The following is a 13365-nucleotide window of genomic DNA, read 5'->3' on the forward strand; positions in this document are numbered from 1 at the left end:
TGCGTGTCAGTCTTTACTTCCCCCAGCCTGAGGTTGCAAAAAGTGAGAGGGCTGAAGGCAGGTTTTGCCTAGTCCTTTCTCGTTCACCCTCGAGACGAACCTAGTGGCAGCACCAGAGACATCAGGCAGCATCTAGAGTAGGGGTGGTGGGAGATGGTCTCCTCCCCAGCCACCTGGAAGGTGTTTCAGACCGTGGACCCTTGTGTACCTCCCTCTGTCCAGGAGAAGCAGCCAGGACCTTAGCTCATCCCCCCCACACCATTTGAATGACCACGAGTGTCAGCTGATGTTCCCTCTCCATTGCAAGGCCTGTTTGTTTGTGTGAGAGCGTTGACCATTGTTTCATCTGAGTCCAGCATTCCCGCCTGACTGTGAACATCGGCTTCCAGCAATCCTGTCTCATTTAGCCCCATTGAGCTTTGAACAATGTTCTGTTCCCCGTGGCCCTGTCTTGTGTGCAGAGGCTGCAGGCAGTGCTTTGGCCTAATGCCAGCAGGGGAGCAGGAGCTTTGGCTGATGCTTTGTCTGGGTGGCACAGCCCCATCCCAGTGTATGTGAGCTTCTCGCCGAGCTGCCCTCTGTCCCACTGCCCATCTGTCTGACCATGCACATCATCTATGGGCAGGAGGAGCCCCTTCTCCACCAGCCTCGGTTGCCTTGTACACTAGCACAGTAACCAGCAGCCCTGCCCACAGGCCGCCCAGACAGGGCAGAGGTGCTGCTCATGCCTCAAGCACTGAAGGAGGATGAGTTTCCATTCAGTGGTTAAAAAGTAAAGTGGTGTTTCTACACAGGGTCAGTGCTCAGATTGCATATAAACTGCATTGCTCACCTGGCCTGCCCCCTGCTTAGATGTGCAGCCTTGATACTCTTTGAATACAGCTTTGGCCATTTCATTTCCTACTTTGTTCAAGATAGAATTTATTTTTTAAAGAAGAAAGAAGAGGAAAGGCCTAATTCTGTAACCAACAAGCATCAGGCAGCATCTGTTGATTTTGCAAGTTAGGGGCACATTTTTAACCTGTGTTACCTATGCTACATTCCTTCAAGACTCCCTCTCACCCCCCCCGTGCGCGCGCGCGCGTGCGCACACACACACACACACACACACACACACACACACACACACACAGTAGCAGCACAGTTAAACCATGCTCCTGACAACATGGGAAAAATTCTGCTCTCATTTTTACATCTGTAAATCCAGACTGATGCCCCTGAAGTCAGTGAAGTTTCTCCAGAGCTAATGAGTGTAACTTAGAACAGACTATGAGTCATTGCACAGAATATGAGTATAGACTAGAACAGAAGTCACTGAACTGTGGTACTTCCAAACCAGATTTCTTTGTGCATAGTTTAGGTTGTAGCCCTCAGTGAGGTTTACAAAACAAGGTGATTAGTACAGAAGTACTAATGTACTTACCTTGCTTTGAACTCAGCTCTGAGCTTAATTGAAACTAGTCACTGCACATACACTTCAGTGTTGGTGACTGGCTAAACCTCGTCTGTTCAAGTGGCCAAAGTGCCTCCTGCCTCCGCCGGGATGAGCACCGGCCCCAGGCTTCAGACACCTGCCACATCCGATATTCCAAACCTGTCTGAAGAACAGAGGAAGGGGTTTTATTCTTCAGAAAACGCTGTTCTGGCGAAACCAAAAAAGGGAAGCCTCAGCCCAAAGACAGATGTCGCAGAAGGCTCTTAGGCATGAAAGTAGGAGGCTAGAATGGACGCTGTTTTGGCGCTGCATGCTACAGTTCTACTGTGAAAAGTGACTGAATAAAACTGGCACACTGTCACTCAGTCGGACAGTGTCCCCGGTATGTCTGAGTCAGAGCTGCTCGTGTTCATGACTAAGATAAGCTTTCACTATGCACAGTGCCTGTTGGCTCTGCAAAGCCAGCACAGTTAGGAGAGCAAAATGAAGTCTATCCCTTCCTGTGCATCATCAATCAAATTATTGGCTGAGTTCCAGCCAGTGACTCCAGTGCAAGCGCACTGAAAACAACAGGGTTAGGGAGGGATCTCATGGGCAGACATGGCCTGAACAACTTTTGTTGCTGAGGATGATGATGGAAGGGCAGGATCCTTGTTGGTTCTCAGAACTCAGCTCCGGCAATTAAGAAAAGGCAGGGCTTTTTTTACTTTTAAATTCACACATTTGTTCTGGAATCAGTGAAGAAAATAAAATGAAAGCCTTATGCTTCCCGGCTATCCAGTCATTTTTCAGAGTCGAACCCAACTTTAATGCTACCAAAAGCCTATTATAATTCCAATTGCACCTCAAGCACCCAGCTCTTCCCACCGCCTGTAGAATTCAGCCTTTGTGTGTGCAAGAGTCAGTCACTACTGACCACACAGCTAGAATCAGCGGGGTTCATTTCCTGTTGCTGCGACTGTAACCACGTTAGTCAGAAGTCAGCCTACATATGTATCCTTATAAACTAAGTAAATATGAGGTGGGGTGGGGAGGGAGGAAGCACAAGCTTTTGTGAGCTTGAGTTCACATCATTTAGGGAGAGCAAGACCAGCTCAGCTTGTTCTATTAGAAAGTCCCTACTTGGTCTGGTGTGAAAAAGGTGTGAAAAAGGTGTAAGTGACCTAGGGAATATAGATGAGACAGTCAGTTATACCAGTTAGCTGGTGTGAAAAATGAATTAGCTGAAGATGAAAGCACCATTAGTTATTTTTTCTGACTGCAGAAGATTGAACAAATATAGGGCAAAGAAGAAAACACCAGTAAGAAATTAAGAGCAGTGACAGAGAAAGAAAAGCTCGAAATAAAGAGAGTGGTGAGATTTGAGAAGCCAGCCAGATGGAAGATACTCCAAAGCTGGTACCCAAGTCTGCATGAGTCCTCCTCCCAGCCGTGGCAATCCCCCTATCACAGTCCTTTGGGGGTCAGCATTTCCCTGCCTGTCATGACCCCTGCCCTTCCACTCCCAGTTCATCCTTCTGATGATAGGAAAGTAGGTCTAGAAGGGACTTCACAAGGTCAGCCAGTCCAGCCTCCAGCTCCAGGCAGGAGTGAATTGATGAAACCATCCCAGCCAAGTGTCTGTCCAACCAGCTCTTGAAATTTTCCAGCCATGGCAAGTCCACCACTTCTCTAGGCCGCCTATTCCAATGCTTGACTACCTGCAGAGTCAGAAAGGTCCTCCTAAATGCCAACCTCAATTTTCTATGCTGCAGCTTGAGGCCATTGCTCTTACTCCTGCCCCTATGACCACAGAGAAAAGTCCATCTCCATCCTCTCTATACCCACACTTCAGGTATTTGATGATTGTTATCAACTTCCCAACTCAGTCTTCTCTTCTGCAGACTAAATAACTCTCGCTCTTCCAGCCTTTCCTCGCCAGTCTCACCTCCTCTTAGGCCTCTAATCATTTGTGTCACCATACCAAAAAGAGCACAGTTCTCTCTTATTCAGCTTATGATGTACTGCAACCCCCCCCAGGCCCTTGTCTGCAGTGCTACAGCCCAGCCTGTCACTCCTCAGTCTGAATTTGTGCAGGCAATTATTGCAGCCCAAGTGCAGGACTTTGAACTTTTCCTTGCTGAATCTCATCTGATTAATTATGAACCATTTTTTTCCCAGTCAGGTAATTCTGGTTAGGTCACTCTGGATCCTAGCCCTGCCCTGTGGAGTACCCAGGACTCCACCCAATTTTGTCCCCTGCAAATTTGCTAATCATTCACTCAATCCCATTGTTTAAACCATTAATTAAGATGCTGAATAATACCAGACACCCCCCCACCCCCGGAACAGACCCCTGGGGAACCCCACTTGATACCTCCCTCAAACTGGACTTTGAACCACTGAGGACTACATGATGAATACAATGATTCAAACAGCTGTGTATCCACCTTACAGTACTTTGACTTAGTCTGTATTTCCTTTGCCTGGTAATGAAAATGTCATGGGAGGCCATGTCAAAAGCCTTGCTAAAATCAAGGTATACCATGTCCACCGCTCTCCCCCACATCCACAGAGCTTGTCACATTATCACAGAAGGCAAAAGGTTGGTAAGGCGTAACTTGATCTTGGTCATCCATGTTGGCTGTTCCTGATCACCATGTTCTTGTCTATGTACTTCACAATAAATTCCTCGAGGATCTGCTTCATGGTCTTACCAGGTATTGAGGTCAGGCTGACTGGTCTATAATTCCCTAGATCCTTCTTCTTCTCTTTCTTAAATATGGGTGCGATATTTGCCCTTTTCCAATCATCTGGGACCTCACCCAACCTCAATGAGTTCTCAAAGAGGATATCCAATGGCTCTGAAATTAGCCAGTTCCCTTAGTATCCTAGAGTGCATCCCATCCAACCCTGCTGACTTGAAAGCATCTAGCTTCCTTCTATGTAATCCCTAACCTCTTTTTCCACTACTTTAGGCTCTTTGTTTCCTTCTCTATTGTTGCTGCCAACTGAGTTCATCATCTCGTAGCTGCCCTTAACTGTGAAGACTGAAGTTAAAAAGGCATTTAATGCTTCAGCCTTCTTTGCATTATACATAACTAAATCACTTTCTGCATTCTGTAAGGGCCCTACAATGTCTCTGCTCTTCCTCTTGACATGCTTGTAGAATCCCTTTCATTGTATTTTATGTCCCTTGCCAGCTGCATCTCAAATTACGTCTTGGCCTTCCTAATTTTCTCCCTGCAAGCCTGTGCAATGCCCTTATACACTCCCCTAGTGCTATGGCCAAGTTTCTACTTTCTGTAGAATTCCTTTTTGAGTTTCAGTTCTTTGCAGAGATTGCTGTCTATCCAGGTGGGTCTCCTATTGCACTTACTATTCTTCCATCACATTGGGATAGCTTGCTTCTGTGCTCTTAATTGGCATCCTCATGCTAAGGACTACCTGCCCACTCTCATGATACCATCCTCCAGGAACTGACCCTTTCTCATTAGGTGAGGCCTTATGAGCAGTTTGGATGGACACAAAGGAAAAAATAAATTTCCTTTCACTTGTTTTGCAATAAAGACAGTACCAAGGCTATCCCCAAGCAAAGGACATGAATTTTGGAGACATAGTAAATAAGAAGAGCTATGACATTGGGCAATTCAACTCCAGCCTAAGAAGCTTCTACTGTGTGTGAGAAGATTGTGAGCATGCTTAGGAAATACCTATGCAGGGAACCAACATTGGTTGGTTGACTTTAAAACTTGCCCTCTCTTCAAGGGAAGGCTTTCTGGAGCAGATCTGCATCATCAGTGCACTAAGGACTTTGGCAGGCAAGGTTCTTTGGGTAGACATGATATCTTTTATTAGGCCACCACCCAGGGTCTGGACTATTCTTGGCCATGTGTCCCCTGGGAAACACAGGCCTCATAGTCCTAGAAGGTGCTCAACCCACTGCAAGAACTTGGGAAGCTTCCTGTAGCCTGGGGCTTAAATAGTAGTCTCCCTTCATCAGCTGGACCAAGGGAACACAAGGGCATGCCCCTCTCCCAGCCAGGTCACCACATTTAGAACGATGGAGCACTTCATTGGTTACAAGGAGTAAGTTTGGGGTAGGGTACAGGATAGAGGTATTACAGAATAACCATGGAGCAAACAGTGTGGCTAGGTGGACATTGATTACTCAATTGCTGTCCTGCAAGCTATATATCTAGATAGATCTCAAGTACCTTACTCACAAGTATCTTCCAGAGGCTGGTTGCTTTCCTCTGGAGGCAGGCAGTTTCTTGTATGTCCAGTTTCGAGAGAGAGAGAGGGCTGCAGCGTTCAGCTGCTCTTCCTCTCTCCCCAGGAGCCGTAGGGCTCCAGCATGGAAGCTCTCTCCCTGCTTTGCAGCATGGCTCTGCCAAAAATGGTTCCCCCCTCCTTCTTCATGGGGACCCCTTTTATCCCCGATCATGACCACATCACTAAGGTCCCACCAGGAGCAGGCCCACTGGCTGAAACCCGGTGCTTTCAAATGACATCACCTTTCCAGGTAAGGAAGCTAGTCACATGACTTGCGGGGGGGGGACTTGAGACAAAGGGAGCATCTGGCTCAGGTTACATAGGCAGAGCTAGTTGCCGGGAATGTATCTGGCTCAGGTTACACCTCAGGATTACCTGAAGCAGGGTGTGGGGAGGGCCGCCTGCCCACCGCAGTGACCATGGTAACCAAATGGACAGACAGGTGATAACCCTGATAGCAGTTTGGGGAGACACTGATGCATTCTGTCACAGGGGTCTCTGCTGTTCCCAAGGAATGAAAGAAGCTAAAAGTGTGACAGGATGTCAGTGACAATATAAAGAGGTGGAAACTAGGAAAAGAAATGTAGAGAAGGGAAGGGAGGGGCAAAAAAAGCCAAAGGTAGGTAAGGGAAACTCTATTGTAGTAGTTTTCCAAGGTAGAAAAGAGTGTCTGTGAAAAAGCAAATAGCTGGAAATTAGGAAGACTAAAGGTAGAAAAGGAGGGGAAGGAAGGAAGGGGGCGGGGGAGGAAAGTGTAAAGGGTCAGGTCTGGCAGGTACCTGGTGAACCAGATGTCAGGCAAGTTGTAATGTGTCATAAACCCAATATCCAATATCCAACACCTCATCTGCGAAAGGTGTTTTGTAAGTCCCCTTTTACAAAACAGCTTTCGTAGACAAGCCTACAAACTTCGCTTCATAAATCTACTAGATACAAAAAATCATGGACTCAATATAGACATTGGATTTATGACATATTACAACCTTCCTGACATCTGATTCACCAGGTACCTGCCAGACTTGACCTTTTACACTTTTCTTCCCCCTCCCCACCCCCTGCCCCCGCCTTCCTCCCTTCCCCTCCTTTTCTGTCTTTTCTCTTCCTAATTTCCAGCTATTTACTTTTTCACAGACAGACTCTTTTCTACCTTGGAAAACTACTCCAGTAGAGTCTCCCTTACTTACCTTTGGCTTTTCCCCCTTCCTTCCCTTCTTTACCTTTTGTTTTCCTAATTTCTGCCTATTTACATTCTCTCTGACAGCCTGCCACATTTTAGCTTCTTTCTTCCTTGGCGTCTCAGAACAGCAGAGACCCTCCCCCCCATACCTGAAGGAGGGTGGTTGCACTGGAAAGTTTGCAAATAACTAACTTTCTTCCAACTACTCAGTTGGTCTAATAAAAGATATCACATCTACCCAAAACACCTTGCCTGCCAAAGTCTTTAGACCAACACAGCTACAACCAAAAACCTAAGGAATTTGAGGCATCGCATCCATGTTCATGGATTCATACAGTTATAAGGCCAGAAAATACCATTATAATCATCCAGTCTGAACTCCTGTCTAAGGCAGCCATTGCACTTTACTAGAAATCCCTGTGGAAAGCTAACAGCTTGCATTTTACTACAGCATGCCTTTCGGGATGGCATCCTGTCTGGACACAAAGATGTAGAGGTATGGATTGCTCCCCGTGGTAATTTATTCATGGAAAGTCACCCTCCCTGTTAAAAACCGGGGCCTTATTACAAACTTGAGGCTGTCTGGCTTTAGCTTCCAGCTATCAACTCTTGTTTAGGCCTCTTTGCACTGACTAAGAACTCTCTAGTACTCAGCATCTCCTCCTTGTGCTGGTACTTTTACACCACCGTAGAGCTGCTATGTGGTCTTTTAGCTGAGCTAACAGATGGGGCCCTTTAAGACTCACTGTAGCAGTTCCCAGTTTTTCTTCAGTGTCCACAGCGGCCTCGCCCATGTGAAATGCAGAAGTATGATAGCCCCCTTGTCATCTTGGCAGGTCCTCCGTTAATGTCTCCGTTTTAGCCCAACACCATACAACAAGCTCTTGTTCAGTTGGTTTCTACTCGTGGGTCACTGTGAGAGTCATTGCTTTCTAGAATATTGTCCTGCATACTGTAAGGGTGACCTTACAGACTTTGTTTCTAGATGCATGACCTGCCAGTCAGCTTATTACCGTATATATTTTTCACTTTGTATGCCAGATAGCCCTGGAGAACTGATGGGATCCACAGGGCATACTCTAGGCAGTTACCCTTCCTATCTGCATTGTAGGGACAGGCCTCCTCCTCTTACTCTCGATCTTCACTGACAAGATACTTCAGGTCTCAAGGCAGGATGCGAGTCAGAGCCAGTGCTGGACCTTTCTTCTTTGTTCTGCTCTTGAGACAAGCAGGTGTCTAGTTCTGGATGGGTCGGGAAGCTCAGGAGAGAGGCACCTGCTGTTCAGGACCTAGCATTTACCTCTCTCCAAAAACAAGAAGAGCCACCCATTGCCCAAATGAAGCGTAAGAGATTGCCTGAGCATGGCCCCCAAACAGGCTTCCCCAAGACGAGCCTCCGTGGTGAGACATATCAGTGCCAGAGATGCTTTTCCCATCCAGACTGCTTATCCAACATTTTCCCCACTGCTTGCTGAGTGAGTCTTTCACTGAGCCTGTCGCACTGACACGGGAGGGCCTCCTAGAGATACTCTGAGTGGCTGCGCTAGCATCTTCCACATGGGGTTCCTTTTCCATTCCTCTCCTCAAACAGAAAATTATGATGGACGATTATTTGCTTTGTTTTATAAGCTTCGAGGTGTTAAGATCGGAGGCCAAGTAAAAGCAAGTGAGCTTTGTATTTGGAAAGGAGCAAGTGAAGTCTGAGGGGGTTGTGATGTCCACATGCTTGGACCAGCTCCTGAGAAGGTTTTGTCTCCGGCACTGACAAGCCTCACCTTGCCCTCGGAGCTGCACTGTGCCTAAGGAGCAGAGCTAGCGGCAGCAGTCCTGCTCCCTGTGCGTAGGTGAGATACTGCAAATCACAGGCCCAGAATTTGAAGGCATGCTTTGAATTTAAGGAATGAGATCCGGTTCCTGACACATCCATTTTCAAAGGACCAGGATGGTCAGCAGAGGGTAGGTGTGGTGGCTGATCAGTGGAAACAAAAGAAAAGACTCCATTTCCATCAAGGACACTGCAGAATTATGGAGAGTACAGCGAGGGGCAGTGAGAATGGCACAAGCCTGGAAGATTCTTGCAAAAAGAGATATCACAAAAGCTGGGACTGTCACCTGTGAAAGCAGACAGGAGAGGTGTATACAGTAATGGATACACAGCAGAGCGTCTGCACACCCTCTCTCATAGCACAGGAAGGAGGCCACGTGCAATGGTGTTAAAAGTCAGGAATCCCAAACGGGTGAAGGAAATGCGTCTTTCCACAGTGTGCAATCAGCCCGGGCCACAAGAGACGTGTTCTGCCAAGAGGCCTGTCACCGTGGTGTCTGAGCCTTCCACCAGCACGTGCGGCACGGTGCCTCGTGTGGGGCCTGGCTGCACTGGGTGTGGTTTGTGTTTCTAATGTCCATGAAACAATAGCAGGAGCTTAGCCAGGCGCTAATGAAGAGTGTGTACATCTGGAGTCACAAGGGTGAGTGTCACCGTGAAGTATGGAGGGGTGCTAGAGCATCCAGCACACCAGGAGAGATTAACCTGAGACCAGCCTGAGGCAGACTATCCCACATCTCTTCCTGTGCACATCTCACACCTTCCTCAGAAGCATTCCCTGTGTCAAGCAGTCACTGTCTTTATGCTGTACCTGTGTTGCCACGGTGGCCCACTGCTGTGCTCGGTATTCCCTGTGGTGTCCCAAGCGCGGATATTTTACGGGTGAGCCCCATCTGTCAGCTGGGGTCAGAAGAGCAGCAAGGTCTGTGTGGGCTGAGAGGACACGGGCCTTTTGGGCGCCAGCTTGTTGACGGCTGCTGAGGTGAAGTGTTTGCCGTTGTGCTGGCTGAACATATCGGCACCTCCGAGGCTGGGTAGGGAAGCGTGGCTGTTTGTTGGCACAGCTGTTCATGTGGAAGCGCCTGTGAGCCTTTCTGGATGAGCCAGGATTGTGACCTGTGCAGTTGTCCGGCCTCTGGGGGAGCCCAGACGTCCAAGTCAGTGACTGGATTGCGACAGCCTCAACAGCCAAGAGCACTGTCCGTTACAAGCGCGTGGGCGGCGGGCTGGCCACTCAGCCTCGGGTACAGTCTCTGTGACTGTAGTGCCTGCCTTGGCCGTGTGTCTAGGCGATGGCTCCAGGCAGGACTGAAATACCTTTTCTGGTTGGCTGTTCTTCCCAGTTTGGCCGAAGCAGGAAATGAAGTTGGCTGAGTAGGGGACTTTTGTGATGCCACGTTGTCTCATTTTCCAAACAAAAACAGATTCACTTGACCCCGTTTAAGACACTCAGGTAGCAGAGTCCTGGGAAGGAACAAAGTTGCCAGGGCCCATGGTCTAGAGAGTGGTGTAGAGGATACTAAGAGGTCATACACTGCATACTTAGCTCAGTCTCCTGTCTCCTTACTGCCTCCAGGAAAGGGATTAAGGCGCTTTTGCACTTCCAAAAATGCTATTTTGGGGCCGAGTCTATACAAGATGCTACTATGCAGTGGTTACTGTGCATTTATTTAGTACTTGTATAATCAAGTACTAAATAAACGTGCAGAAACTAGAGTTACTGCGCAGTAGTGCCAGCTAATGCCTTTTTAGTGACACTACTGCGCAGTAGCATATTAGCTCTGTTTGTGCTGTGATGCACTACTGCATTTTACAGTATTATTCAGCCACTGCGCAGTTAGCATCTCATGTAGATGCACCCAGTGAGTCCTAAATACACGAAGGCGATGATTATTTCTTCTCCTTCTGGACTATTGTCATTTGTGAAACAGTATCCAGATGTTTGATGCCAGACTTCCAAAGCAAGTTTTATTCTCCCAGCTCAAAGAAAGCATATGCTCAAAAGGAAGGCAGAGAAAGCACTTCAAGGATGTCCTCAAGACCAACTTGAAAAAATGCATCATCTACATTAACTTATGGGAGGCTGTTGTCCAGGACTATCGGAAATGGAGGAAGAGTCTGCTGCAGAGATCTCAGTACTTTGAAACCTCACAACAACAACAGGAGACAGAAAGGTGGGAGCAGCAGAAACAGTATGTCGTGGGCTGAATGAAGAACCCAGAGTCACCCACCCCACACAGAAACTTGTGTCTGAGTTGCAATAGAGCCTGACAATCCCGGATTGGCCTTGTCAGCCATCTTTGGACCCACAGATAAGACGATTATGGAAGACAATCATCTTCGACTGCAAGGGATTGCTGCTGCTGACCCCTAAATCCACAGGAGTAGCCTCAGGCTGGAGGCAGCCCCTTCCCTCTGCTGCACAGGTCATTGGCACTGCCAAGATCTGCACCTGGTGCTTCCACCACAGAAGTTAGCTGTGGCAGGGCCATCGGGAATGGGGGTAATTCCCACCTCAGAGCGAGTGTTGGTGAGGACTGCTCACCCCAATGATCACACACCTTCTCCCAGATACCCACTTTCTGTCACTGCCGACATGGTTAATGCAGCCTAACAAGAGGACTAGATGATCACTGAAAGCCATGTGAAAGCACCTGCTAGAGAGTCCCAAACCAATCACAAGAAAGTGTCATTGAGCTGAATGGATGCAAGTGTCCTAACTGGACTGGTCAGAAACTCTTCACTCCGGTCTCTGCCTCTCTCCCTAACACCCTGGACTGTTCATTATTTCTGAAGGAGACTGGACCTGGTCTTCACTGATGGGACACAGCTGTCTCTGATCACTGCCCCACCATTCAAGGAGTCTGTGCAAAATGATGTTTAACGGTGTTAATCCAGTTCTTCCCATCTAGATCTAACTCAGCTTCTTCTTGGGTCTGAAACTTAATTTTCACTAAGTGGATGTTACTTTGGACTCACTATGGGTCTTATTTTTCTCCCTGCACTGCAGTCAGTGGGAATCATCTGTGACCTGTGGTACAAAAATCAGGCCCTATCTGACTTTTCTCAACAGGCATTGTTCCCCCTCCACTCCCTGCTGACCAGAGACTTACATCCCTCTGTGAAAATACACCTTGAAGACCAATCTGTGCCCAGACCAAGTCAAGGCACCTACAACCAGGTAACTGCACTGATGACCCACAGCAAAGCCAGCTACTAGCTCCTATGACTTACTTGAACAGCAGCCTGTTTGGACCTGTTTGGGGCATACAACAGCTTGGTGGGGGGTTCTGCTTCTAAAGGGTGAAAAGTCATGTGTTGCAAATCTGCAGAGAGCTATAGCCACCAACCAGAAGTTCTGTATCCATCAGATGGAACAGACCAGCAGACCTCCTCTCCTGCATGGCTGACTCCTACGGGTTCTGTCTTGCCATCGCTGTTGGCGCTGAGCTGTGGTCTCACATGCTGCCAGTATATGATGGTGGTTTCTGCCAAGATAAAGGAGCTCTCAAGTACCCCTGGGGGCCCGATGGCCACACCTTGCAGACCACACTGTCAGTCCTTCTCTTTTCCATAGCCATGTCCTGCACACCAGGCTTGGCAGATACAACGGCACATGGACACTTACTGATGTGCAGCTAAATGCCGCTGTGAGAACCGTCACAGGAGAGCCGTGGTCAGCACCAGCAGTTTGGCTCCTCATCCTCAGATCCATCTTGCCACCACCCCGACAAAAGGAATCAGCAGTAATACGAGTATGCACTCACCCTTCTGAGCCACCACCCCAAGTCCAGGAGCCCTTTCTGCTGGCAGGTGCATTCCCAAAACCTCAGGAGTGTCATCGAGACAAATGGTGGCAGGTGTGTAAAAAGATCAGGGCCAAGAATCAAGAACCACTGCACTCTAAGAGCCTTCTTCAGAGGAAAAGCCTTGATCGCTCTCAGCCAGTAGAAGTCATAGAGTGCATGACTCACTTGCACAGCAGCCTTCACTGTTGCTTTTGTCACTATGTGAAAGATTTTTCATCTCCCCAACCTTAGCTTGGACAGCCTGTCATGTCCCCAACATGGCCCACTCTGCACTCTCTGCCCATATGGAAATACGGACAAGTTGGCGCTACGTCCTCACCAGCAGTCCTGCCTAACAGGCACCTGGACCTATGATTTCTGTGACTGGGAGGGGTTTTTGGGACATGAGCTCCAACCCCATCATCACAGGCCACATAGCATGTAGCCCCATTCCAAAATTGTGCTTCAGATGGATTATGCTTTACCTTCAAGCCTATTAGGCACCTGGCCCCCACTACTCATCATAGGATCATAGATAAGCAGGCCCAGAAAGGACCTCCTGAGGCCACCCAGTCCAACTCCCACCCTAGGCAGGATCATCCCCCTTCAAACCATCCTATAGAATCCATGGTCTAAACTCTACGTAACACTAGTGCCGCCCGCACTTAGCACAGACCTAACACCCTAACCTGCCGCCGGTAAAGCAGGGGAACCACGGCAGCCAGTGTCCTGCTTCTGTCCAGTCTTCCTCCTCTTGGAGGACTGGTCCAGAACTTCACTCCTATGATGGTTAGAATCCTTCTTCTCATTTCTAGCCTAAATTTAGCCAATTTATCCCAATGTGCTTTTATGCCAATGCTGTCTTTTACCTTAAAGAGCTCCTCTC

General features: G+C 48.2%; 1 protein-coding gene and 1 long non-coding RNA gene across 2 annotated transcripts in view; one reads left to right on the forward strand and one right to left on the reverse strand.

Annotated features, from left to right (window-relative positions):
* Positions 1-5898, reverse strand: part of LOC112552040 — a 16169-nt gene extending 10271 nt beyond the window's left edge. The window contains exons 1-2 of the long non-coding RNA XR_003096388.1: positions 5641-5898; positions 1424-1598 (exon numbers count right to left, since the gene is read on the reverse strand). This is a non-coding gene — a long non-coding RNA (uncharacterized LOC112552040). The remainder of the gene's footprint in view (positions 1-1423; positions 1599-5640) is intronic.
* SHANK3 (SH3 and multiple ankyrin repeat domains 3) overlaps positions 1-13365 on the forward strand; it is a 513573-nt gene that overhangs the window by 486623 nt on the left and 13585 nt on the right. The gene's annotated exons all lie outside the window — the stretch shown is intronic.

Source organism: Alligator sinensis, unplaced genomic scaffold (assembly GCF_000455745.1).
Source record: "Alligator sinensis unplaced genomic scaffold, ASM45574v1 scaffold961_1, whole genome shotgun sequence".
NCBI classification, from domain to species: Eukaryota; Metazoa; Chordata; order Crocodylia; family Alligatoridae; genus Alligator; species Alligator sinensis.